Source organism: Monodon monoceros, unplaced genomic scaffold (assembly GCF_005190385.1).
Source record: "Monodon monoceros isolate NGI ecotype Baffin Bay Population unplaced genomic scaffold, NGI_Narwhal_1 Super_Scaffold_2, whole genome shotgun sequence".
Taxonomy (NCBI): domain Eukaryota; kingdom Metazoa; phylum Chordata; class Mammalia; order Artiodactyla; family Monodontidae; genus Monodon; species Monodon monoceros.
The window spans coordinates 103,891,345-103,915,047 of NW_021703776.1; the positions used below are offsets into that span (position 1 = coordinate 103,891,345).

Below are 23,703 nucleotides of genomic sequence, written 5' to 3' on the forward strand. Positions count from 1 at the left end.
CCAACCCTGCCCTGGGGGCAAAGGGCCAGAGCCTTAGAGGCTGGAGACAAGAAGGAAGGTGAGGGCTTCCCTGGTGGCGCAGTGGTTGAGAGTCCGCCTGTCGATGCAGGGGACGCAGGTTCGTGCCCCGGTCCGGGAAGATCCCACATGCTGTGGAGCGGCTGGGCCCGTGAGCCATGGCCGCTGAGCCTGGCGCGTCTGGAGCCTGTGCTCCGCAACGGGAGAGGCCACAACAGTGAGAGGCCCGCGTACAGAAGGAAGGTGAGCACAGCCCTGGAAGGGCGGGGCTGCGCATGGGGAGAGGGCAGGCCCCTGAGTCACCTCCACATAGCACTGGGGAGCTGCCAGCTGGGTGGGGGTCGTCCCCTCCCCCCCCTGCACCCAGGCCGCGGTGCACATTCCACTGTCCCGAGGACTCACGTGGGTGGACGCCGCCCTCGAGACGGCTCCGGGTCGTCCACCCTGTGCCAGGGGCAGGGTGGCCGAGAGGCCTCAGAGCCACCTTCCCGTGAATGACCCTCATCCCACCTCTGACCGGCGCCCTGATGCCCCCGGGCTGGCAAAGCCTCCTCGGATGTCACCCCAGCCTTCCCAACAAGGGTGAAGTGAATTCACATTCGCGCACACCTGTGTCTACACCCGAGGCAGTGCTACGGATCCGGCTGTGAGCCGCTCTTCCCATCCCTTCCGAGGGACGCCGGGAGCCTCTGGTCCCCGCAGCGAAGGGCCCTGGCCTCCTGAATGACGCCGTGTGCAGGATAAATCTGTATGGGGGAGACCTGGGCAGAAGGAAGGAGCAGGGGGATGTGGAAACGTGACCTGGGAAGTCACCCCTTTGCTGCCCCTCCAAGATGCGCTGGGCAGGGAGCGGATTGGGGGGCCTGCAGAGTTGCGGGGGGAAGACAGGCGGCAGAAGGGGCCCAGAGGCCAGAGGCCCCGGGTGGAAAGTGCTGGGATCTGCAGGGAGGCCTGGGGACCAAGGCGGAGGAGCAGGCCCAGCAGGGCTGGGCCGCAGAGACCTGGGCTTTGCTCCCTCACCACGGAGCCTCTGCGCCAGCCGACGTGTGTGCCCAGAGGCCCCGAGCGACTGTGCCGTCGGAGCCCTGGTGGTGGGCGCATGGTGGCTAGAGGGGACCGCGTGCACGCCCGAGCTGACGAACCGGCCCCTGAGCCCGCCCACTCATGTTCTGCTCCCCGTGACCGGGTCACCTGCCTACATGCCCACCACTATCGCTGACCCCCAGTAAAAGTTCTCCTTAAGAATAAGAACGAAAAAAAATAAATTAAAAAAAAAAAAAGAATAGGAACGTTTTGTTACAAACCGGAGCACAGACGTGGGGCTTGATGAGTCATTACAAAGCGAGTGTGGGGTAACGGCTGCCAGGCGCCGGGCGTCTCAGCACCCAGAGCCCGAGGGCTGTCCCCGCAGCCCCGCCTCCTGCCCGGGGGCCGCCATGCCACTGTTCTGGAAACTTCTTCCCTGTGCGGTTCATCACCTTTGCTGGTGTGAGTTTTTCACATCCTTTATTCTGAGGGATCCTCCCCTGTCTCCCCAGATTTGCTGAGGAATCAGATCCTCTGACCTGTGACCCCAGGTCAGTCCAGTGGATCACACCCTCTTCTTCCTGGAGAGTCAAGGCTGCGGGACGGAGCCCAGGGGGCCGGTCAACACCCTGTCCGAGAAGGGACCCAGGCCAGGAAGCAGGGCCCTCGTCCTTGAACGGTCTCTGCTGTGGGCGCAGAGGGGTCCTGACGGTCCGTGTGCGAGGGTTTGCCTTCCATGCACTCCTCAGGAAGGAGCCTGGGCTTGGAGCCAGCCAGACGGATAGCACCACCCATCCTGTCCCCACTATCCCCACCACTTAATCCTCTCAGCCGCCTTGTCCTCACCTGTGATGAGCTGCATGCCTGCGACATGGGACGCCCCATCAGCAGAGATGCCCTGCCCAGTGCTGTCCTTGAGAGCTCAGACTCCACCTTCGAGATGCTCTCTCCAGCCTCCCGGGAGGAAAGCCTGGGCCCCTGGGTCTCTCGGGGTCCCCCGGGAGCGCTGGGGCCACAGAGGGGCTGGGTTGGATGGGGTGGGACGCTGGGGCTGAGCTGGAGGCCAGCCAGGGCCAGGGACAGGGAGGGGCTCTGGGGCTGGGGGCTGCCAGGCCGCCCTTGGAAATGCTCCACGGGGCACTAACTGGTACAAAGCCCAGGTAACGACAGGGATGCCCACCCTGGAGGGCCGCCCCTACCGGTGGAGGCCTGCGAGCTGCCACCAGCCCCTGCGGCAGGACCACACCCAGGGCGGGAGCCACGGGCCCAGCCACCACCGGGCAGATGCGGGACCCCCGCGGGCCTGTTGTGAGGCCCCGTGGAGCTGAGCCTGGACACGTGCATGGCAGCTGTTCCCACAGTGGTCGCACGAGGACGTCCACCCCCCGACCTCACCAGGCAGCCCCTCACCCTTCAGGCTGCCCAGACGGGTGGGGCCCCAGACTTGACGACCTAACGGTGTTGTCTCTGATTGTGCGCACACATGCGCCGTGCACGCACACGCGGGTGGGCGTCCAGAGCCCAGCCCACGGGCAGGAGGCCAGCGTTCCCAGGCTGTCTACCGGTGGTGCTGGGAGGGCGGCCCCAGGCCTGGAGCTCTCGGTGCTGACCTCGCCCCTGCTCCCCTCCGCCCCTTCCTCCACAGAGCTCCCACCCGCCCCACCTGGGACGCACCCTCCTCTCAGGCCAGCCTACCTGGTGCGTCTCCTTGGCATCTTTCTCTGGGCAGCGGTAGATAATCCATCCCGCTCTAAACACCTGTTCACGGCCACCCCTGCCTGTGTGCCCTCCTGAAGGGCGGGGCCCATGTCCACTCACTCTGCATACCAGGGCCCTGCCCTGGGCATCGTCAGAGTTCAAGAAACGTTTGTTGAATGAACAAGGGGCCCGATATAGCTGGGGATGGGCAGGAGGTGGGCTCAGGCTGCCCGTCCTTCATCCCAAATTCCTGACGGGTTTGATGAGACGTGCACGGAGAGGACAAATGTATGGATACCATGGGGGAAAGGAGTGGGGTGGGAGGAACTGGGAGACTGGGATTGACACATTTACATTATTGATACTATGTATAAAATAGACAACTGATGGGAACGCACCGTACAGCACAGGGAACTCTACCTAACGCACTGTGGTAACCTAAATGGGAGGAAAGTCCAAAAGGGAGGGGGTATCTGTATGTGCACGGCTGAGTCATTCTGTTGTGCAGTGGAGGCTAACACAACACTGCAAAGCAACCATACTCCAATAAAAATTAATTTAAAAATTAAAAAAAAAAGACCCGGGATGAAAGTCAGAATTCCTGATAATTATCAGAAATTCCTGAAATCATGAATTAGTCTGTATTTGTTCTATAACACTTTATTTCCATGTCTCTGATATTGATTGGTTAAAACGAGTGACTAATTTTCCTATGATAGGGTCATGTTAAAAGTTTGGGGGCTTTTTTTTTCTGGGGTACGCGGGCCTCTCACTGTTGTGGCCTCTCCCGTTGCGGAGCACAGGCTCCGGACACACAGGCTCAGCGGCCATGGCTCACGGGCCCAGCCGCTCCACGGCATGTGGGATCTTCCCGGACCGGGGCACGAACCCATGTCCCCTGCATCGGCAGGCGGACTCTCAACCACTGCGCCACCAGGGAAGCCTGGCTTTTCTGTTTTATTTTTATTCTTTTTGGCCGTGCCGCGTGGCTTGTGGGATCTTAGTTCCCCGAGCAGGGATAATTCCAGGCCCTCAGCAGAGAAAGAGCCAGGGAATTCCCTTTCTGTTTTGAAAACATATAACAATAAATGCTATGATCTAGTTGATTTCTTTTATCATTCTTAAAATACTTGCACCATCTCTCAGACTCTCTGCATCGTTACGGATCTCTAAAAAGTTCCGTTTAATAAGGAATATTAGGTTTAGCCGCACTTACAAGTGTCCACAGCCCACAGCAGACACTCGAACGTTCTCGGGGAGTGCTGGGATGATGTGAAGCTTGAGCGGCCAGGGAGGTTAACACCCGACACTGACCGGGAACCAAAGGCCTCCCAAGTACACAACTCCTCAACACATCTGGCAGGATTTGAACGGTGTGCTGGGTGTGTGTGCTGACTGGTGTGGATTTTATATGCAGGAATGACTCACCGCCAGCAGCGCCGGCCCTCTCGCCTCTTACACCATGACAGCCACTCGGAGCAACGCCGCCCCATCTCTCCCACACGCCAACCACAGCCCTGTTTCCCAGACGAGCCGCTCCACCGTCAGCACTTCCAGCTTCTGACTGGACACCAGGGGCTTCCCCGGCTGGCGGCGTCTTTGTGTTGATTAGTAAGTTCTAACTCTTGCAGAAGAATTATAGTCGTTTTTCCTGTCATGCCAGTTTCTCGACTGCTTTCTCTTGGGATTCAGAAATACATACGTATTTCTTGAGAACCGCCTGGAAGGAAGTTCTTCAATCAGGTTTAGCCACTAGCCGGCCAGGCTCAAGTTGATGAACAGGTCGCCAGGGCCAGCACCGTGTGGGCGGGCAGCTGGGGCACAGCAGAGTGACCACAGGGGCTGGGGGGGCCCTTCACCTGGGTCCCTCCTGGCCCAGGGACTAACAGTTCTCCTGTCGGGTTAATCAAACAAGTGGGCACTGAGACATCTATTTGGCACAGGGAGAAAAGAGAGGTTCTATTTAGATTTAACTTTTTAAAAAAATATTAAAAATGTAGGCTTTATTGATATTTCACATATAGATCGACTTAAAAAAAAAACAAACTTGGCTACTTATTAGCACGTTAACTCTTAATTGGGGACAACGCTTTAGCTTAGGATTTGAAGTTGTCAGCAAGGAACGCCCGTCTGCTCCAAGCTTGTTGGGGCTTCATGCAGCGTAGATTTTACAGACGCACGTCATGGCGCGCACACCCCTTTTATCCATCGGGGTGTCAGACCCTGGAGGTTTGACCACTGGCCAGACCAGGAGCAGCAGAACACTGCCGCCAGACCCAGGACGAGCCATGCCCGTCGCCAAGGGGCTTTGAGAGCGTAGGGGCTGGGGGGATGCCGCCGGGTCCACCAGGGACTTCAGGCCCACGAGGCCCTGCCCGGCCTGGTATTGGGGCCTCGGTGCCCTGCAGGCTGGCTTTGGCCAGGACTCGTGTGGTGTCCCTGGCTTTGGGGCCACCAACCGGTCCTGCTGAGGCAGTGGGCTCAGGCAGGGCTGACAAAGAGAAAAACAAGTGCTCACTAAAGACCCAGCTTCCCACAGAAGCTGTGAAAAGTGGATGTAATTTCCCTGAGACACACTCTCAGAGGCTCTGCTCTACAGGCTGCTCAGGGACAGGGATGTCCCGGGGCTGGTCCTTCCTCTGGGTGTCCCTGAGCTCCCCTGCCCCTCCTGCTGTCCTGGCAGCTGGTCCATCTGGAACCTTCGGGGGACCACACTGTCCTTGTTTTTGTTAAGGGCCTTCTTAGGAGAAAGTGCTTTTTGTTTGTTGAGACTTCTCCCCTGGACACGCCCGCGTTTTAGAACAAAAGGACAGTGCTTGACCCAGGTGACCAGACCTGGGACAAGCGTGAGGCTTCACCCTCCTGCAGGCTCACGGGGCACCAGGGTGGCGCCAGCTGACCTTTGTGCCCAGCAAGTCCTTCTGTGTCACCAAGGCTGGCGCTGTTCAAGCACCGTGAAAAGACGGCCGGTCGGAAGCAAAGGCAGCCAGTGTCCCCGTTCACAAAATGGGCAGAAACCCGAGACCCACGCGGGACTTGGCCCCTGACAGAGGAGCCGGGGGGATTAAGCAGTAAATTGAAGTGAACTGTAGGTTTCTGTTAGGCAATCACCTGGAGGGGACATTTGGGAGGCTGGCCCGCTGGGCGGTCAGGACTGGTCCCCCGCGCCGCCCCCCAGGCTCACTCAGACTCGCAGAGACCATGATGTCCCAGGTCACAGGGCGGCCCTGGATGAAGTGGGGGGAAGCAGGCCTTGCTGTTGGCTCGTGCCGACCCCGGGGAGCGGCCCGGAGCAGGGCAGGAATCCTGAGAAGCCCTTCCGCCCTGCCTGCGGCCGCCTCTTCTCCCCACCTGCAGGCCTCTCTCTGGGAACCTGGGGCCTCGGGGCCGGGCCCCTCCCAGCCCCGCTCTCTGGGAAAGAATGGTCCCTCGGCCCTGAATGGTGCCTCTGTCTCGCCAGACGGCAGACTCATCTCATTGGCACAAATGCGTAGCCAGCCGCAGCCTCGGGCCTAGCAAGGCAGCCCCACCAGAGGGTTTCCTCCAGGGGCGCCCGGGGGATGCTTCTCCCCCAGAGAAAGTGTGCGGGGGTGGCCGCCTGGGCCGGGGTGGGGAGGGCTCGGGGGCTGGAGCCCTCCTGCCTGTGGGTGGCGGCAGAGCCGGGAGGAGCCTAAGAGAGGGACGGGAGTCAGGCAGGACGTCGGGCAGGGGCCAGAGAGGCATGGGCGCATCGCCCGGCAGTACAGGGCCGCCTGAAAGGGCTTCGGTCCCCAGCGATCGCCCCATCTGTGGGCCCCATGCCCGCCACCCTCCCCATTAGTCCTGTCGAGCAAGGCCTCAAAGGCTGCCGGTGAAAATGGCAACGTGTTCCCAGAACAAAGGTGAGTGCCCAGGGCCCAGTCGGTTACCTGGGGTGCCTGTGGCCAGGAGGGCGTCGCCTGGGTGCCCCAGGGAAAGTTCGGGAGAAAGGCCAGGCCTCCTGGCCTCCGAGCCTCCCAGTGAGGGAGGGGCCCTGCAGCACGTCCGCCCTGGGACGTGGGTGCTGAGAGGAGCAGCGGGTGTAACTGCAAAGCCCTCAGAGCAGCTGAGCGACACATAAGAGTCGCTTGTTGTTTCATCATCCCTTGCAGTGAGCCTCACCCCTGTTTGGGGCCCAGGAATGGGAATTCTGAGTTGAATTCTGCAGTGTCTGGGAGGGGGGCCCCTGACCCAGCACCAGCTGGGCGTACAGGGGGTAAAGGAGAAGGGGAGCCAGCAGGCCCCCACCTTGGGTCGCGAGAGAGCCACGTGGGAAAGAGTCTGAGCAATGATTCCCACGTTGTTCAGCCTCAGCAAGGGAGGAGTCTTGACACCTGCTGCGACGTAGGTGAATGATAAGGACGAGACGCTCACGGAGAGAAGCCAGATGCAGAAGGGAAAATATGGTTGGCTCCACTTACACGCGGCCCTAGAGTCGTCAGAAAGCAGATGGTGGGGGCACAAGGGCTGGGGAGGAGGACGGACAGCCGTGTTTAATGGGGACAGAGTTTCGATTTGGGAAGATGAGAAAATTCTGGAAATTCTGGAGATGATGACGGTTGCACAACAATGTGAATATGCTTGATGCTCCTGAGCTGTGCACTTAAACCTGGTTACAGCGGTAAATTTGTAATGAGTATCTCACTGCAATTAGAAAAAGAAGAAAAGAAAAAATCCAAAAGTAAAGATAAAAAACATATCTGCAGGGGCTTCCCTGGTGGCGCAGTGGTTGAGAGTCCGCCTGCCGATGCGGGGGATATGGGTTCATGCCCCGGTCCGGGAGGATCCCACCTGCCACGGAGCGGCTGGGCCCGTGAGCCATGGCCGCTGAGCCTGCGCGTCCGGAGCCTGTGCCCCGCAACAGGAGAGGCCACACAGCGAGAGGCCCGTGTACCGCAAAAAAAAAACAACAACAAAAAACATATCTGCAGGCAAGGGCAGATGAGAACAAACATGGGGGTCAGAAGTAGGGGGTCAGGAAATGGCACTTTGGAGAGCCTGCTGTGAGCAGGTCTGGGCCCCGTGCCAGCCTGCCTTCCAGGAGGGGCAGTGGTCCTCCCGTGGCAGGTGCTGGCTGGGCTGCCTGAGGTCAGTGGCCCTGATAGATAAGGGAAAGGACAGTGATTGCCTTTGGGGTGGAGGACTCATTCGTGCTGTTTGAGTATTTACTTTGGGCTTATGTTAATGTCACAATTTAAAGCATTATTTTTAAATGTGACATTTAAAAATATTTAATATTAGTTATTAAACAACATTTATATTATTAACTAATATTGAAGGTTAAGATGCTGGGACTTCCCTGGTGGTCCAGTGGTTGAAACTTCGCCTTTCAATTCCGGGGGCACAGGTTTGATCGCTGGTCAGGGAGCGAAGATACCACATGCCATGCAGCCAAACAAAAGCAAAAATATAAAACGGAAGCAATATTGTAACAAATTCAATAGAGACTTTAAAAATGGTCCAGGGGCTGCCCTGGTGGCGCAGTGGTTAAGAATCCGCCTGTCAATGCAGGGGACACGGGTTCAATCCCTGGTCCGGGAAGATCCCACATGCTGAGGAAAAACTAAGCCCATGTGCCACAACTACTGAGCCTGTGTGCCACAACTACTGAAGCCCGAGTGCTCTAGGGCCCGTGAACCACAACTACTGAGACTGCCTGCTGCAACTACTGAAGCCCGCGTGCCTAGAGCCCACGCTCTACAGCAAGAGAAGCCACTGCAAGGAGAAGCCTGTGCACTGCAACAAAGAGTAGCCCCTACTCGCTGCAACTAGAGAAAGCCCACGTGCAGCAACGAAGACCCAACATAGCCAAAAAGGAAAGGGTCCACATGAAAAAAAAAAAAAAAGGGTCAAGATGCCCCATTGCCGCAGGTCAAACATCTTCTTTGTCCCCAAACCTTCAATGAAGGGCGATGTGATTCACCGTGAGCAAGCATGCGTGTGGAGTGAGTGTGTGTGTGTAGGAATGAGAGTGTGTACATGTGTGTGCAAGTGTGCATGTGTGTACCTGTGGTCCTGCAGCACCACTGGCCCAGGCCTGGCCTGGAGGAAAATCGTCCACGGGGCACGGGGGGGTCTCACGCCTGTGAGAGGGGCTCGCTTCCCCTTGCCCGTGGCACTTGGGCCCAGAGCCCCGACCTTCCACGTCCGCACTGCAGAGAGATGGGCCTCGGCCAGGCCCACAGGGCGACTGGCAGGAAGGGCTGCAAGGCCTTGGGTCAAGGCAGCGGAGCACCGCCTGCAGCCCCAGCACAGGGCAGTGCTGAGTAAGGCTGGCTGGGACCTGCGGGCTCAGCCTTGGGTGGGGGACGGCAGGGCGGGGCTGCCAGGCGGCTAACTCCAGGTCAAGCCCTAGAAAGCTCCGGGCCTGTGCTGGACTGTGGCCCAGGTCCCCGTGGGTGAGGGGGCAGCCTGTCCACAGGGTGTGGCTGGGCCTGCCATCAGCAGGTGAAACCCAAGGTGCACAGTCTCCTGGAGGCTCACAGAGGCCCACGGGGTCTTATCAGGACCCTGCCCCGCACCTGCTTCAAGCTGTGTGCCCCCCCCCCCCACAGGAGCCCTGACCCGGGCACAGTGGGCCCTGACCTCCACCTGAGCACAGGAACCTTCTGGAAATGTTCTGATCCATGGTGGAGCTGGGGCCCAGGTGAGCGCACTGTTACCTGGGCTCTGAGGGCAGGAAAGCCCTTCCCACAAGAGGGACGTTCGTCCCCACTGCCCCGGGGGCACCGTATTTCCAGGGTCACAGAAATAACACGAGTCCGTTTCACGAGGGGTGTTTTGTCCTGCTCCAGGGGCCCTTCTGTTAGGACTCACCTCTCCAGGTCTGAAGACATTTAGGCCAAAAGGCAAAAATGTCCAAGTTGCAAAGACGAATCATTGATCACAATGTGAGCATCCCATTCAGTCATCACCCTAAGAATTGTCTCCCTGGTTTGTAGCCCAGTCGCTGCGTGGTGACAGCCTCCCGCCATCTCCCGGCCACACATTCAAGTGCTTGTTCATCATTTATCCATGCAATGGCCTCCTCTTGGGCACCTGCTGTGTGCTGCCCTGTACCGGCTGCACCACACGGGTCACGCAAAGCCCCTGACCTCACGCAAGGACAGCGCAGTGGGAAAGGCAGACCCTGCGCTCGTGGTTCCACCAACAGGCTTTTACTTAGAGCTCTGGAAGGTGCCACAAAGGAAACCGATGGTCTCAGCTTGTAAGGATGGACCTAACTGTACTGGACCGAACTTGAGTCTGCTCGCCTGACACACAGCAAAGCCAGTCTTCTGACACCGGGTTGTGGTGAAGGGAAGCGCAGCGTTTATTGTAGGTGCCAAGCACAGAGAACAGGCAGCTCGCGCTCAAAAGACACAAACTCCCCAGTGGCTTTCCGGGAAGGGGTTTTAGAGGCGACACTTTTGGGGAGGGCTGTAGGCCGTGCACTTTCTTCTGATTGGTTGGTGGTGAGGTAACAGGGTGGCGGTTCAGGAATCTCAGTCATCAGCCTCTGGGGGCTATAGTGCTTGTGGTCAGCTGTGGTCAGCACCATCCTTCATCTGTTTCTGCAGATCAACTCAAGGATATGCCCCAGGTTGTTATGCGTATTCCATGAGGAGGAGCTAGGACTCTGTGTTGTCACTGAATTATTATCATTACTTCCTTGCTTCACTGCTTCACCTGTGAATCTGCATTCCCTCAATTCCGTGACTAGTAACTGCTTGAATCTGCTCTTTGGAACTCAGGGAAGGCCGAGGAGACGGAAGCCTTTTTCTACAAGCAAGAAACGGGGCATCACTGAGGGGCTTTTGTACCCGGGAGAGCCTCACAGGATCCTGCTCAGTTTCAATCCCCTTTTTCTTTTGTTTTTTAAATTTATTTATTTTTATCTTTTGGCTGCATTGGGTGTCTGTTGCTGCGCGCGGGCTTTTCTCTAGTTGCGGCTAGCAGGGGCTACTCTTCATTGCGGTGCTTGGGCTTCTCATTGGGTGGCTTCTCTTGTTGCAGAGCACAGGCTCTAGGCACACGGGCTTCAGTAGTTGTGGCATGTGGGCTCAGTAGTTGTGGCTCGTGGGCTCTACAGCGCAGGCTCAGTAGTTGTGGCGCACGGGCTTAGTTGCTCCGTGGCATGTGGGATCTTCCTGGACCAGGGCTCAAACCCGTGTCCCCTGCATTGGCAGGTGGATTCTTAACCGCTGCGCCGCCAGGGAAGCCCCACTTTTTTTTTTGTTTGTTTTTTTGGCTGTGCCATGCAGCATGTGAGATCTTAGTTCCCTGACCAGGGATTGAACCCATGCGCCTGCCTTGGAAGCAAGGAGTCTTAACCATTGGACTGTCAGGAAAGCCCAATCCCCCTTTTCTTTGATATTCCTCAATCCTGAGGGGAACAGGGACAGGAATAAGGTTTTGGAGAGGATGATTATAAATTCAGCAGAGGAACTCGGTTTGAGGGGGACCTGGCTTCATAGCCTGTAGAAGTGCTAATAATTTGGACTGAACTGTGAGAAATGAGGACCTGGCCAGGCAGCGGGAGGAGGGCTCCAGGCAGAGGGAGCAGCCTCGCATAGGAGGGAGCGAAGGCAGGAAGACGGAGCTCCGAGACCTCAGGAGAGCGCAGGTGGGGGCCAGCCGGCAGGGCAGAGTCTGGGGCATCACATCCCCAACTGGGAGGACCCCTCCCTCCCAGGGCCCCGCCTCTGTGCTGGGGGGAGCCCGCTCATGTGCGTCACACAGGGAGGCCCCCTGACCTGCCCCAGCAAGCCATCCGTGGGGCCTGCAGAGGCCTCTCACTTACCTCATCTCTCTTGATCCCAAAAGGCTCCCTCTAGGCTGCCACGTCTCACGGTTGCACACAGAGCCCCTGTCACAGCCAGCAGGTCCCAAGTCCTTGGCGAAAACGTCTGTGGACTGAACGGAGGCAAGGTGGGCTCCGGTTTCACAGATAAGCGCGAGATGTGGGGAGTCAAGGGGGCATCAAGGGGGTTGAGGGGCGCGCGTCTCCAATGGGGCCGGCCCAGGGCCGTGACCTCACGGCCCCCCTCCTCTAGCCCCTTTCACCTGAGCCTCCTGACTTGGGTGTACAAGAGGGGCTGCAATTCCCTTTCGGTTCTCATTGATCAAGGTGGCTAATTACCCTCGGGGGAGCCATCAATGACCCAATCTGAGGGCATTATTTTTCCGTCTCCCCATTGGCAAGCTTGGAATTCCCCAGAGGTGCCAGATGATGTTTCTGTGAGGCCAAAAAGCAAAGACATCTTCCAGCAGCAGAAACCCCCCAAGGCTCTGACTGGTGAGAATAGCTCTCCCACAGTAATTTTACCTGGGCCAGATGTCCTTCTCCCAGGTCAGGCACCCACTTAGGAGAGGAACTCCTTTCTTATGTAATGTGTGGGTTGTCCTAAAGTGTCAGGGTTTCCTGTTGACACCCTTGCGTCACCTCCTGACAAACAAAGGCCACGTGGGTCTGCCCTATGTCAAGTCTGGGGCCTCCGGCCCCATAGCAAAATGTTCAGTCATCCTGCTAAGGCATTGACAGGGTAACATATTGTTAAAGAGAAAACCAGGCCCCAGAGAGCGTCACTTGTGCTCAAGCCCAGGGCACCTGACCTAACAGCAGGCTCGACCTCCCCAGGAATGTAATCTTAATCCACCAATCTGGAATTTTCTTTAGCACCAATGAGGTCATCTGTCCCAGGGGCTTCTCCATCCCCCGAGGAAGAAGTGTGATAGAGCCTCGACCTTCCTCCAAAAGATGATGCCTGGCCTGAAACTAACCTGCTTTTCTTTCACTCACAATTCCTTGCCCCACCCTCCCGCCTAAGAAAACCTTTTGTTTCATATGCGCCCCCCTCGGAGGCCCTGCTGTTTACCGGCTGCGGTGCTGCCCATTTGTGAATCGCTTCACAAAGCCAGTTAGGAATCTTCAAATTTACTGGGCTGAATTTGGTTTTGTTAACAATATTTACCTTTGAAATTGAACACAACGGTCATGGCTCGTCCATATTCTGAGTATGGGAAGCACGTTTGCCATCAAAACCTGACCGGGACCCCTCAAGTAGCAGCAATTATAATTTGGTTATTTACTGTAGGAGAGAAATTCAGGAGCATTTACAATGAGTCTTATTTCACTAATCAGAGCCGCATACACGTTTCGTCTCGTACAATTCTAGGAGCCGTACTTTTCATCTACATCCGAGTTTGCTGTGTGCACGATGTCCCGGGGCTGCGGTCCCCCAGGAGGACCCCCTGACCTGGGAGGTGCAGCTTCAGGAAGGAAAACCGGCCACCTTTACCAGATATCGGTTGTTGGGGGTTGAATTGTGTCCCCGCAGAAAGAGATGTTGAAGCCCCAGGACTTGTGAATGGGGCCTTATTTGGAAATAAGGTCTTTGCAGATGTGATCAAGATGAGGTCATACTGGATTAGGATGGGCCTAATCCAATGACCGGTGGCCTTATAAGGAGGGGGAAATTTAGACTCAGAGACACTGGGCGAAGACCACATGAGAGGCAGAGATTGCAGTGATGCGTCTACAAGCCAGGGCTCGCTGGCCATGGCCAGAACCTAGAGGGCAGGCAAGGGCCACATACTCCCTCTTTTAGGTTCCTGGACCCAGTTCCAACGTGTGTGTGTGTGTGTGTGTGTGTGTGTGTGTGTGTAGGCTTCCCCACACACCAACAAGCAATTCTCAGACTCCAGCAGGAGAAACTGCAGAAGCAGGAGAAACTCTGAGAACAGAGTAGAAATTTACCCTTTTGTAGGGAAATTTACATTTATAAGGGAAATCTCCATTTCTAACACATCTCCCCCTCTGTACCCGGAAAAGGAGGACGATTCTAAATCACAGAACTGCTTAACCATGGAGAAGGCAGCGGACTGAAATCTGCATAACAACCTTACCCTTGTTTACTGTGCTTTTCCTTGTAACCTCCCTTAACTGGCTCCCCTCCCCCCTTCCCCCTCCCCCAACATCTTTGTCTTTATTTAAAGATGGTGTTTAAAATGATGGCTTGGATACCTCCTGGAGTTTACTAAATTTTCCTGGTGTCTCCCATGTATACCTGCGGTATACATGTTAATAAACTTGCATTTGTTTTTCTCCTGTATCTGTCTTTTATTATAGGGAGTCTTAGCTAAGAACTCAAAAGCAGACAGGGAAAAAGATGTATATGTTCACACACACACACACACACACACACACACACACACACGAATACGATTTTACAAAAATGGGATCACTATATCAATAATGCATCTTGGATACATTTGATGTTAATAGGTATAATTACATTATTATTTTTATGGCCTGCAGAGTATTCCTGATAAGGAGGAACTGATTACCTGCAAAGTTGTGATCAAGAACCTTGCATGTACTTTTTTCTTTCATTCTCTGTTCTTGCATTTATTGCCTCAGGGCAAAGTTTTACAAATGTTATTCTTTGATCAAAGATAAATTTCGCAGTAGAGCAATAATTGCTAAACTGTCTCAGTTTAGCAATTATACGGGAACTTCACCTTTGGTTCCTGGACTCACAGGTGGGCTTGGCAGGATGTGTGTGCGTGCACGCCTGTGTCTACAAATTTTCTATCACTTGCACGTTTTGCTGGGGAGAAGTCCATGCCTTTTATCAGTTTCTCCGAGAGGCCATGACACAGAAGAGCTGTGATTTACTGAGTATCTCTATGTGCCAAGCACAGAGCCAAGCACATACAATTAACCTTCACATGAAGCCTTTATCCCCATTTTACACACGAGGAAACAAAGTCACGAGCCTCCCTCCTCTTCCAGACATCCTGCAAAACACAGATTCGTCACCACCTGGCTTCCCTTGCCTGCCAGGTAACAGCCCAAGGGCTTTCCAACTGTCTTCCGAGGCCAACCGGCCTCCCCACGTCTCTCCAAAGGCCTTCCACTCCAGATCAGATCCTTGCAGTTCCATGTTGAAGCGACTTCCACTGGAGTAGAGTTTCCAGCAGCACCGCTATCTGGGCTAACGCTAATTTTGGAATAAGTCTTTAATCTTTGAAGATCTTCTCTGTTGTCCGCAAAGAGCTCCTTAAATATGGAGCATTATCTAATTTTCAGGGTGTTTGTTCCCCCGGAACGCCGAGAGACGCCTTGTTGGTGCTGGTTGGTTTCTCTCCTGACACAGTTAACTCACTGCACTGGCAGATGTTTTAATAAATAAATATTTATTTATTTTTTGGAGGAAGACCAAGCTATTTGTGGCTAGTCTACTATTTAGACTCCAAGTCTCTGTACTGTCTGCATACCGAGGTTAGCTCCCAATTGCGTTAAGTAGGGACTCATTTAAATGTGAGCTGTCACACGACAGCACTGTCAACGTCGGGAGGGAAAGAAAACCCCGGGGACCGGCTGGCAGGTAGGGTTGCGTGCGGCGGAGCCAGGTGCTTAGGCGCTGTAGGAAATTCCAGCCCCGCCGAGGTCATCTCAGCTTCACCAGGAGTTGCTAACACCCAACACCGCTGTGCCTCCCCTGACCAGGGATTTCTATAACCTACCAAAGGAGGGAACGAAGAATTGACTCCGAATAAAACAGTTTTCTTTTGCTAACTGGTCACGTGCTGGTCACCTGCTAAGAAGTGGGTGCGTAACACAGGGAGGGTTTACACAAGAAACGGCTCCTGAAAATACAGTCTCTGATGTCAAGTGGGAAGAACAAGACCCACGGCCCCCCCACCCGGCTCTCCAGGGTCCCAGGCGAAGGGCGGGTCAGCGGCCCACCCCTTGGGCCCCGGGGACACCCGCCAGCCGCGCAGACCCATCGACAGGACCCCACGCGCGCCACCGTCAGTCGCCGGCGACGGGGCCTCGACTGCGCACGCGCGCTGCGCGCCGCGTCCCGGGCCACGCAGAACCTTCGGGAAGGCGGGGGCGGAAGGGGCGGCGGGGGCGGAAGGGGCGGCCGGAGCGGAAGGCTCCGCCGGGGCGGAAGGGGAGGCCGGGGCGGGGCGCATGCGCGGCGTCAGGGCCGGGCGGAAGTGTCGTAGCCGCGCCGCCGCCGCGTGACGCACTTCCTGTTTGTTGTTGGAGAAAGGAGAGAAAGGAAAGCGCGAGGACCGTTGCAGCGCAGCCGCCACCGTCAGCCGCGCCGCAGTGTCGGAGCCTCGGAGCCTCGGTCGCCGCTCCGCCGCGCCTTACGCCGCCGGCTCCCGTGTCCTCGGTGAGGGCCGCCAGCGGCCGGGGGGGCGGGCCTGGCGGCCCACCTGACCCGGGCCCTGGCCGCGGCGGGCCGGGGGCCGGGCTTGGTGTGAGACCGGGGTTGGGGGCGCGGGGGCGCGGGGGGCAGGCCGGGGGCCGCGTGTGGGGCCGGGGTCCAGCTCGTTCCTCGCGGCCCCCTCCCCCGTGCCCCTCCCCCTGTCCTGGGGGGGTCCTCTTCTCCCCGCGTCCTGGGGGCCGCGCGCCGGTTGTTGCGGGCGGGGGCGGCGCTGCCGCGTGGGAGGCTGGGTTTTCACTCGGTTTTAAGGCCCCACATAGACGGCCCTGAAGCCAGGAGGAGGTAAGTGTGCAGGAAGAGTAGAGGTTCGTGGGAGGCCGCGCTGCCTAGTGCGGAGACCGGGAAGCGGGCGGGGGACGCGAGGCCGCGTGTCGGGAACTCCCCGCTGGCTTCTCCGAAGTGTGTCGGAGATGGAAATGAAACGCCTGGCTTTCGGCCTACTTAAAAAGCCAGTTTGCTGGGTTTCGCTTCGGGGTGCACCGCAGTTTATATAGCTGAAGTTTCTGTCAACTTTTGCCCAAGTAAGGAAAGAACTGACGCAAGAAGTGGAAATTGGAAACTTGTGTTGCCTCGCGAAACGTTTTCAGAGCGTGTGGGTCGCTTGTCGGACGCGTACCTCTCCCGGCTACGCGGAAAGGCCACGGCGGTGGTGAAAAGATCTCACCACCACCCGGGGGGCTGCCTGGGAAGGGTGGACTGAGCGGCGCCCTTTGTATTCTCAGCGTTTCTAGTTCCGTTGTGGATTCGCAATAAGACTTTATGGCTAGAATCTTGTAAGGCAGGTAATTGACTTAGTGGAAGAGTTCGGCCGAATGACCGAAAAAGGAAAGAGAAACAAACTCTTAGCATTTGAACTTGTGTGATGCCCGTTCAGGTTTTACTCTCTTTTTTTTTATAGTTAGGCACATAGGAATGTTTTCATGATATCTGAAAGGCATTTTGTACTTTTTTCCTCCGCCCTCTCCCTAGACCACACCCTCCCCAGATTCCGTCTGGGAAGTTTAATCCAGACTGTTCCTGTTTCCAGAGACCTTAGCTCCTGTGAGTTTAGGAGTTGATTGTTTGTACGGGCTGTAGTAGAAATATGGGTGCCCTTTGTGCATACTATCCAGGGAGCTGTGGAATTTTGGGGGTTATGCAGAGTCATGAATTTGGGGAGTGAATTGGCTCGGTCTAGGTGTGGATGACTTGACAGGAAGTGGGAGGAGAACAAAAGGGGATGAGAAGTTGGTTTTTGAGATTTGCCTAAGCAGGCTTTGTGTGGTGCTGTGCAAGACTAGGAAGTTGGGAATTTAAGGGCTTTCAAAGACTTTGACATGTGTTCAGCATCCTCTTCAAAGTATCAGTGTTTTAAATTTTTCATGACCTCAGAGTGGTAGATTTGGAAAGTATTTCTGGCTGCAGGACAGAGACTCACCTGGAGGGCTGGGTGGCATGCAATCGCTTTCCTCTTCAAGCAAACCCATTATTTTTTTAGGTGTTAAAACCCAGGGTAGAACCATTTTCCCTTGTATCAGCTCTATTTTGGACAGTTCCAAACAAATATAATTGTACTCCTCACCAGCAACGACAGTTTTCAGCCTAGCAAACTCAAATACCGAGTTTGGGATGGAATGGTCTGTGCATTTTTTAGTTTTAAAGCGGGCACGGTTATTTTCAGTCCGGCTTTTCAGCATCGCAGTGTAATCCTGAGCGTGTCATCTTAGTGACGTTGGTGTTACTTCTTGCTTTCCACTGGGGTGCAGTCTGTACGACTGCGTGTTCAAGGTCAGCTGCTACCTTGGTTAACGCTTAAAGGGTGATTAAATGTCACTTCTGGTGTCTGTTGATAAGGATTGAATGAATGCAGTCAGTCTTTTGATATTTTAAAGAATTTTTAGAAAATTTTTTTTTTTTTTGGCCTTTTCACTTCGTTGGAAATGATCTAGAATTTAGGATGGTGTTCTGTGTTAAAAATCTTTTTTGCTTAAAATTTGTCCAGGACGCCACCCAGTGGCGAGAGCAGGTTAACTGCAGGCTTATTAGTGAATTAGGATGGGATCAGTGGCAAGATTTAAGAAGTGGTGTAGTTTCTCTTGGGTGAACAGAATTTGAGAGAACTTCAAACTTGAAAAAAGTGAGGTAAACGAAGAAAAGTGAAGTTGGTGAAGGTAAGAATAGTGTATAGAAAGACAGTTTTGAAGCCTCATTGGAGAAAATGGCTTCCTGGATATGTCAGCTAGAAAAAAATTTGATGCTTTTATTGTAGATTATAATGTGTTTTTCAAACTTTTATATTTTTAGGGAGACATACAAAAAACAGTTGATTCTTTTTGTTTCAGTATCCTACTTAAGAAAGAAGTAAATTTTGGAGAGTGTGCTTTAAGAGTGTGAGCTCGCGCCTGTCCATTCTTTGATCAGAGGATAAAACTTTTGTTTCTGAACTGAGTAAATCTTTTAAAAAAATACGTGATTTTTAAGGTGGGGGAAATTTCTGAAAAAAACAATAGAAGTAGTAGAAGGGTTGCAATGTACATCAAAGTAGAAAAGGTTCTAATTTATATTCCTCACCTTATTTCAGAAGTTACGTTATTTAGGCATAGTTTGGTTTTCTCTTAAAATTGTTGTCCTATATAAAATTTGTAAGGACTTAGGCCATTTTAAGTAAAAGGCACCAACCATTGCATATGGCCGTGAGGCAGTAGAACTACTAGCTGTATGTCCTAATACTCCAGGTATTTTAGGGTTCCTAAGCTCAGTTGCAAGGATCAGTTGTCCCTGGGATGGTGATTTCCTCGTGCAGCATGTGATTCTATGCACTCTGAAATTTTCATTCTGCCTTTTACCAAGAAAGACATTTAGAGCTTGCCTTGTGCGTGTGATGGCGCACTGGGGCCTTCCTGTGAGGTCCTTTGGGCAGGCCTGGAATTTTAATTGTGTTCGTTTGTGACTATGGCATTGTCCTGGACCCAGAGTACTCAGAAAATATTGGTTGAATTGGATCCTTTTTCCCGGTTTGTCTGTTCCCTGATTACTCTCTGTGGTTAATAATGGAATCCAGCGTTTAGGAAGGTTGGACAAAAATACAGATGGCACACAAATTCAGTTCACAAGTACCAGGACTGAGTACTTGGCATGTATTATTTTATTTTAATGAAATGAAGTTAGTCATGCCTCCACGTGCCTAATAGGTGATGATTGCCAGTTGAAAGAATGGTCTTGGATCCTGAGTTATAGAGGAAATAACTTCTCTTGTTTGTTTCTTTTTTTTTTAAATTTATTTTTGGCTGTGTTGGGTCTTCGTTGCTGTGTGTGGGCTTTCTCTAGTTGTGGCGAGTGGGGGCTACTCTTTGTTGCGGTGCGCGGGCTTCTCATTGCGGTGGCTTCTCTTGTTGCGGAGCATGGGCTCTAGGCACGCGGGGTCAGTAGTTGTGGTGCACGGGCTTAGTAGTTGCTCCGAGGCATGTGGGATCTTCCCGGACCAGGGCTCGAACCCATGTCCCCTGCATCAGCAGGTGGGTTCTTAACCACTGCACCACCAGGGAAGTCCCCCCCTTGTTTGTTTCAGGAATGCTTTAAGGCATATTGAGTGAGAACGAACTGTAAGTAGATGACTTAGGTTCATGTGATAAGGATTGGTAGTTCACCTCTGTTTGTCCCCCTACCTCTGTGTGTGCGGGGAATTCATCAGATAGTGAAATGACGTATAGGAAACTTGGCCACATTTATCATTTATTTTTCTTTAAATTTGCCTCCTTCCATTCCATTAAGCAAGTAGTATTGCAGAAAATTAGTTTCATGATACAACATGAATTCAACATTTAAATGAAGATGTTTACTTTGATCTGTCTTTTTCTAAGTTAGAAGTAATGAGTATTTTGATTTGCTGGTTTTTTAAGCTAAAGACAGGGAATGTCTTCAATGGACAAATTGCATTATGTAAAACCGTGTGCAATATAAATAGCGATCCATGGGGTGGATAATAATGAAAAGCTTTCTGGAAGGAGGAAGGTTGTTTTTCCCCCTTCAGCTCCATTTTCAATATGGAGTCTCTTGGATTGGGAAGGAATGAAGGAGGATTTTTATTGCAAGCAGAGCAAGGTTTCTTAGATGTTAGGTGGAGAGATAATTTGAGAACAGACTCTTGGGTGGAAAGATGGTTATTTTTAAATTTTTTCAATCTTTTTAAAATACTTATTCGGTTGCGCCGGGTCTTGGTTGTGGCTCGAGGGCTCCTTGGTTGCAGCAGCTGGGCTCCTTGGTTGTGGCATGCGAACTCTTGGTTGCGGCATGCGTGTGGGATCTAGCTCCTTGACCAGGATCAAACCTGGGCCCCCTGCCTTGGGAGCGCGGAGTCTTCGCTGCGCCACCAGGGAAGTCCCTATTTTTAAATCTTGTATTTGGCTGCACTGTGTGGCATGCAGGAATCTTAGTTCCTCCACCAGGGATCGAGCCCATGCCCCCTGCAGCAGAAGCGTGGAGTCTTAACCACTGGACCACCAGGGAAGTCCCAAGATGGTCAGTTTAGCCCAGGTACACAGCGTATTTGTGTGCATGGGCAAGGTTTGGGACAGAGTAGCCGAAGGTCTCAGAATTACAACAGCCATGTTGGGCACGTATATTCTTTTTTTTTTTTTTTTAATTTTAGAATTTTATTTTATTTATTTTTTTATACAGGGAACATATATTCTTTAAGTGTTGTTAACATGGGGCATGTGTAATGACTTGGAAATTCTCCTTTAGATAACGCATTAAAGTCAAAATTTTATAACTTAAAAAAGGGGCCAGTTAAGCTGTTCAGAAAACTTGGGTTCTCAGAGCTGACACATCGTGGAGCACCTCACACTCCAGATGGATATTTGTGTCTGTCACCTGAGGTGCTTGTTGAAAATCGTCTATGAATATTTCAGGAGGAGGGAAGTAAACGCTTCTGCTGAGTTGTGGCCATTTGAAGTTGACTCTACTCGTCCATCCTGACATGCTCCACGGGGTGGGCGCCGCCTCTGATTCTTCCTTTTGTTGTAGAAGTGAAAATCCTGTTCGGATTTCTTGGGCTGGCAAAAACAAGGTATTAATGTGGGTCTTTTTTAAAGGTGAAGTGTTGTAAAGAGAGCTCTGGAAAAGCAGGGGACACCTGTATCAGTAAAGTGGTTAAGGGGTAAAAGACTGTGTGCAGCGACTGCGTGCTAGAGACGATGTTTGCACTTAACGACCACCTCTGTCAGTTGTGGAGAAAACTGTCTAGGCTCTCTCCTTCCAGTGTACCTTGAGATGTTAGCTAGCTATGATATGAAACCGTAATGCTTGGTAAGTACATACAAGTATTCTTAGTTTCATCATTTATAATTTTATTTTTGGTTTTGATGTACATAGTAGTAGTTCAGGTACAGGCAGACCTCGTTTTACAGCGCTTCTCTTTATTGCACTTCTTAGATACTGCCTTTTTTACAAATTGAAGGTGTGTGGCGACCCTGCATCGATCAAGTCTGTTGGTCCCATTTTTCCAACAGCTTTTGCTCACTTTGTATCTCTGGGTCACATTTTGGTAATTCTCGCAATAGTTCAGATTTTTTCATTATTATGTAATGGCGATCAGTCATCTCTGATGTTACTGTTGTAATTGCCTTGGGGCCCTAAAAACCCCACCCAGCTAAAACAGCTCCTGTTCTGTCTGCTCCACCAACCCGCCATCTCTCTCTGGCCTCCCTGTTCCTGAGACACAACAGTATTGAAATTAGGCCAGTTAATAGCTCTACAATAGCCTCCAAGCGTTCAAGTGAGGGAAGAGTCGCATGTCTCTCAGTTTAAATCAAAAGCTAGAAATGCTGAAGCTGAGAGAGGAGGGCGTGTGGAAAGCTGACGGGCTGAAGGCTAGGCCTCTTGCTCCAAACAGCCACGTCGTGAAGGCAAAGGAACATTCTTGAAGGAGACTAAGGTGCTGCTCCAGTGAGCACACGAATGGTAAGGAAGCAACACAGCCTTACTGCTGTTGAGGAGAAAGTTTCAGTGGTCTGCATAGACGATCAGACCAGCCACGACACTGCCTGAGGCCAAAGCCGAACGCAGGCCAGGCCCTGACTCCCTTCAGGTCTGTGAAGCTGAGACAGGCGAGGAAGCTGCGGAAGAAGAGCTTGAAGCCAGCAGAGGCTGGCTCACGAGGTTTAAGGAAAGAAGCCGTCTCCATAACATAAAAGTGCAAAAGGCAAAGCAGCAAGTGGTGATGCAGGAGCCGCAGCAAGTTACCCAGCAGATCCAGCTAAGATCGTTAACGAAAGCGGCTACGCGGAACAACAGATTTTCAATGTAGACCAAAGAGCCTTCCAGTGAGAGATGTCAACTAGGACTTTCACAGTAGACAGAAGTCAATGCGTGGCTTCAAAGCTTCGAAGGACAGGCTGACTCTCTTGTTAGGGGCTAATGCAGCTGGGGACTTTAGTTGAAGCCAGTGCTGATTTACCCTCTAAAGATCCTGGGGCCCTTAGCATTGCGCTCAGTCTACTCCGCTTGTGCTCTGTACGTGGAACGACAAAGCCTGGTTGACACCATCTGTCGACAGCATGGTATACTGTATATTTTAAGCCCACTGTTGAGGCCCACTGTTGAGACCCACTGCTCAGAAGAAAGATTCATTTCAAAAAACTACTGCTGCTTGACAGTGACGCAAGAGCTCTGATGGAGATGTACAGTGAGATTCATGTTGTCTTCATGCTTGCTAACACAGCATCCGTTCCACAGCCCACGGATCAAGGAATAATTCTGACTTTCAAGCCTTGTTATTTAAGAGATACATTTTGTAAGGCTGTAGCTGCCAGAGATAGCGATTCCTCTGATGATCTGGGCAAAGTCAATTGAAAACTCTCTGGAAGGGACTCACCATTCTAAATGCCATTAAGAACATTTGTGATTCATGGGAAGAGGTCAAAATGCCAACATTCACAGGAGTTTGGGAGAAGTTGATTCTTACCTTCACGGATGACTTGGAGGGGCTCAAGACTTCAGTGGAGGAGAAACAGCAGCTGTGGTGGAATCAGCAGGAGAACTAGAATTAGAGCCTGAGATGTGACTGAATTGCTGTAATCTCAGGATAAACTTCCACAGAAAAGCATTGCTTCTTACGGAGAGCAACAAAAAGAAGAGGCTTCTTGAGATGGAATCTGCTGCTGGTGAAGACTGTGGAAATGACAGCAAAGGATTTAGAATAGGACATGAGCTTAGTTGAAAAAGCAGCAGCAGGATTTGCGAGGATTGAGTCCAAGTTTGAAAGAAGTTCTGCTCAGGGTAAAATGCTGCCAAACAGCATTGCATGCTGCAGGGAATCCTTATGAAAGGAGGGGTCGGTTGATGCGGCAAACTTCATGGCTTCGTTTTAAGAAATTGCCACGGCCATGTAGCCATCAGCATGGAGGCAAGATCCTCCACCAGCAGAAGGATACTGAGAGCTCAGGTGATGCGTAGCATTTTTTTTTTTAGCAATAAAGGTTTTTAAAAAATTAAGGTATGTACATTGTTATTTTCGACATAATACTGTTGCACACTTAACAGGTATAATGTAAAGTAACCTTTTATATGCACTGGGAAGCCAGAAAACTTTGTGTGACTCACTTAATTGGCTTTATTGTGGTCTGGAGCCGAACCCACAATATCTCTGAGGTGCCTGTATGTAATTTGTAAGTATGTGCACATGTCCTGGGGAGGTGCACACTTTTCTACTCAAGTGGTCCGCACGTGAGTTTAGGTA

The 23,703-nt window shown here is 52.8% G+C and overlaps 1 protein-coding gene across 4 annotated transcripts in view; it reads left to right on the forward strand.

Annotated features, from left to right (window-relative positions):
- Positions 1 to 15,782: 15,782 nt before the first annotated feature.
- The window catches only part of DNAJB6 (DnaJ heat shock protein family (Hsp40) member B6), a 55,595-nt gene continuing 47,674 nt past the window's right edge, over positions 15,783 to 23,703 (forward strand). For all 4 annotated transcript variants that reach the window (XR_003795182.1, XR_003795183.1, XM_029233289.1 and 1 more), the window contains exon 1: positions 15,783 to 15,932. The gene's annotated coding sequence lies outside the window, so the exon portion shown is untranslated. The remainder of the gene's footprint in view (positions 15,933 to 23,703) is intronic.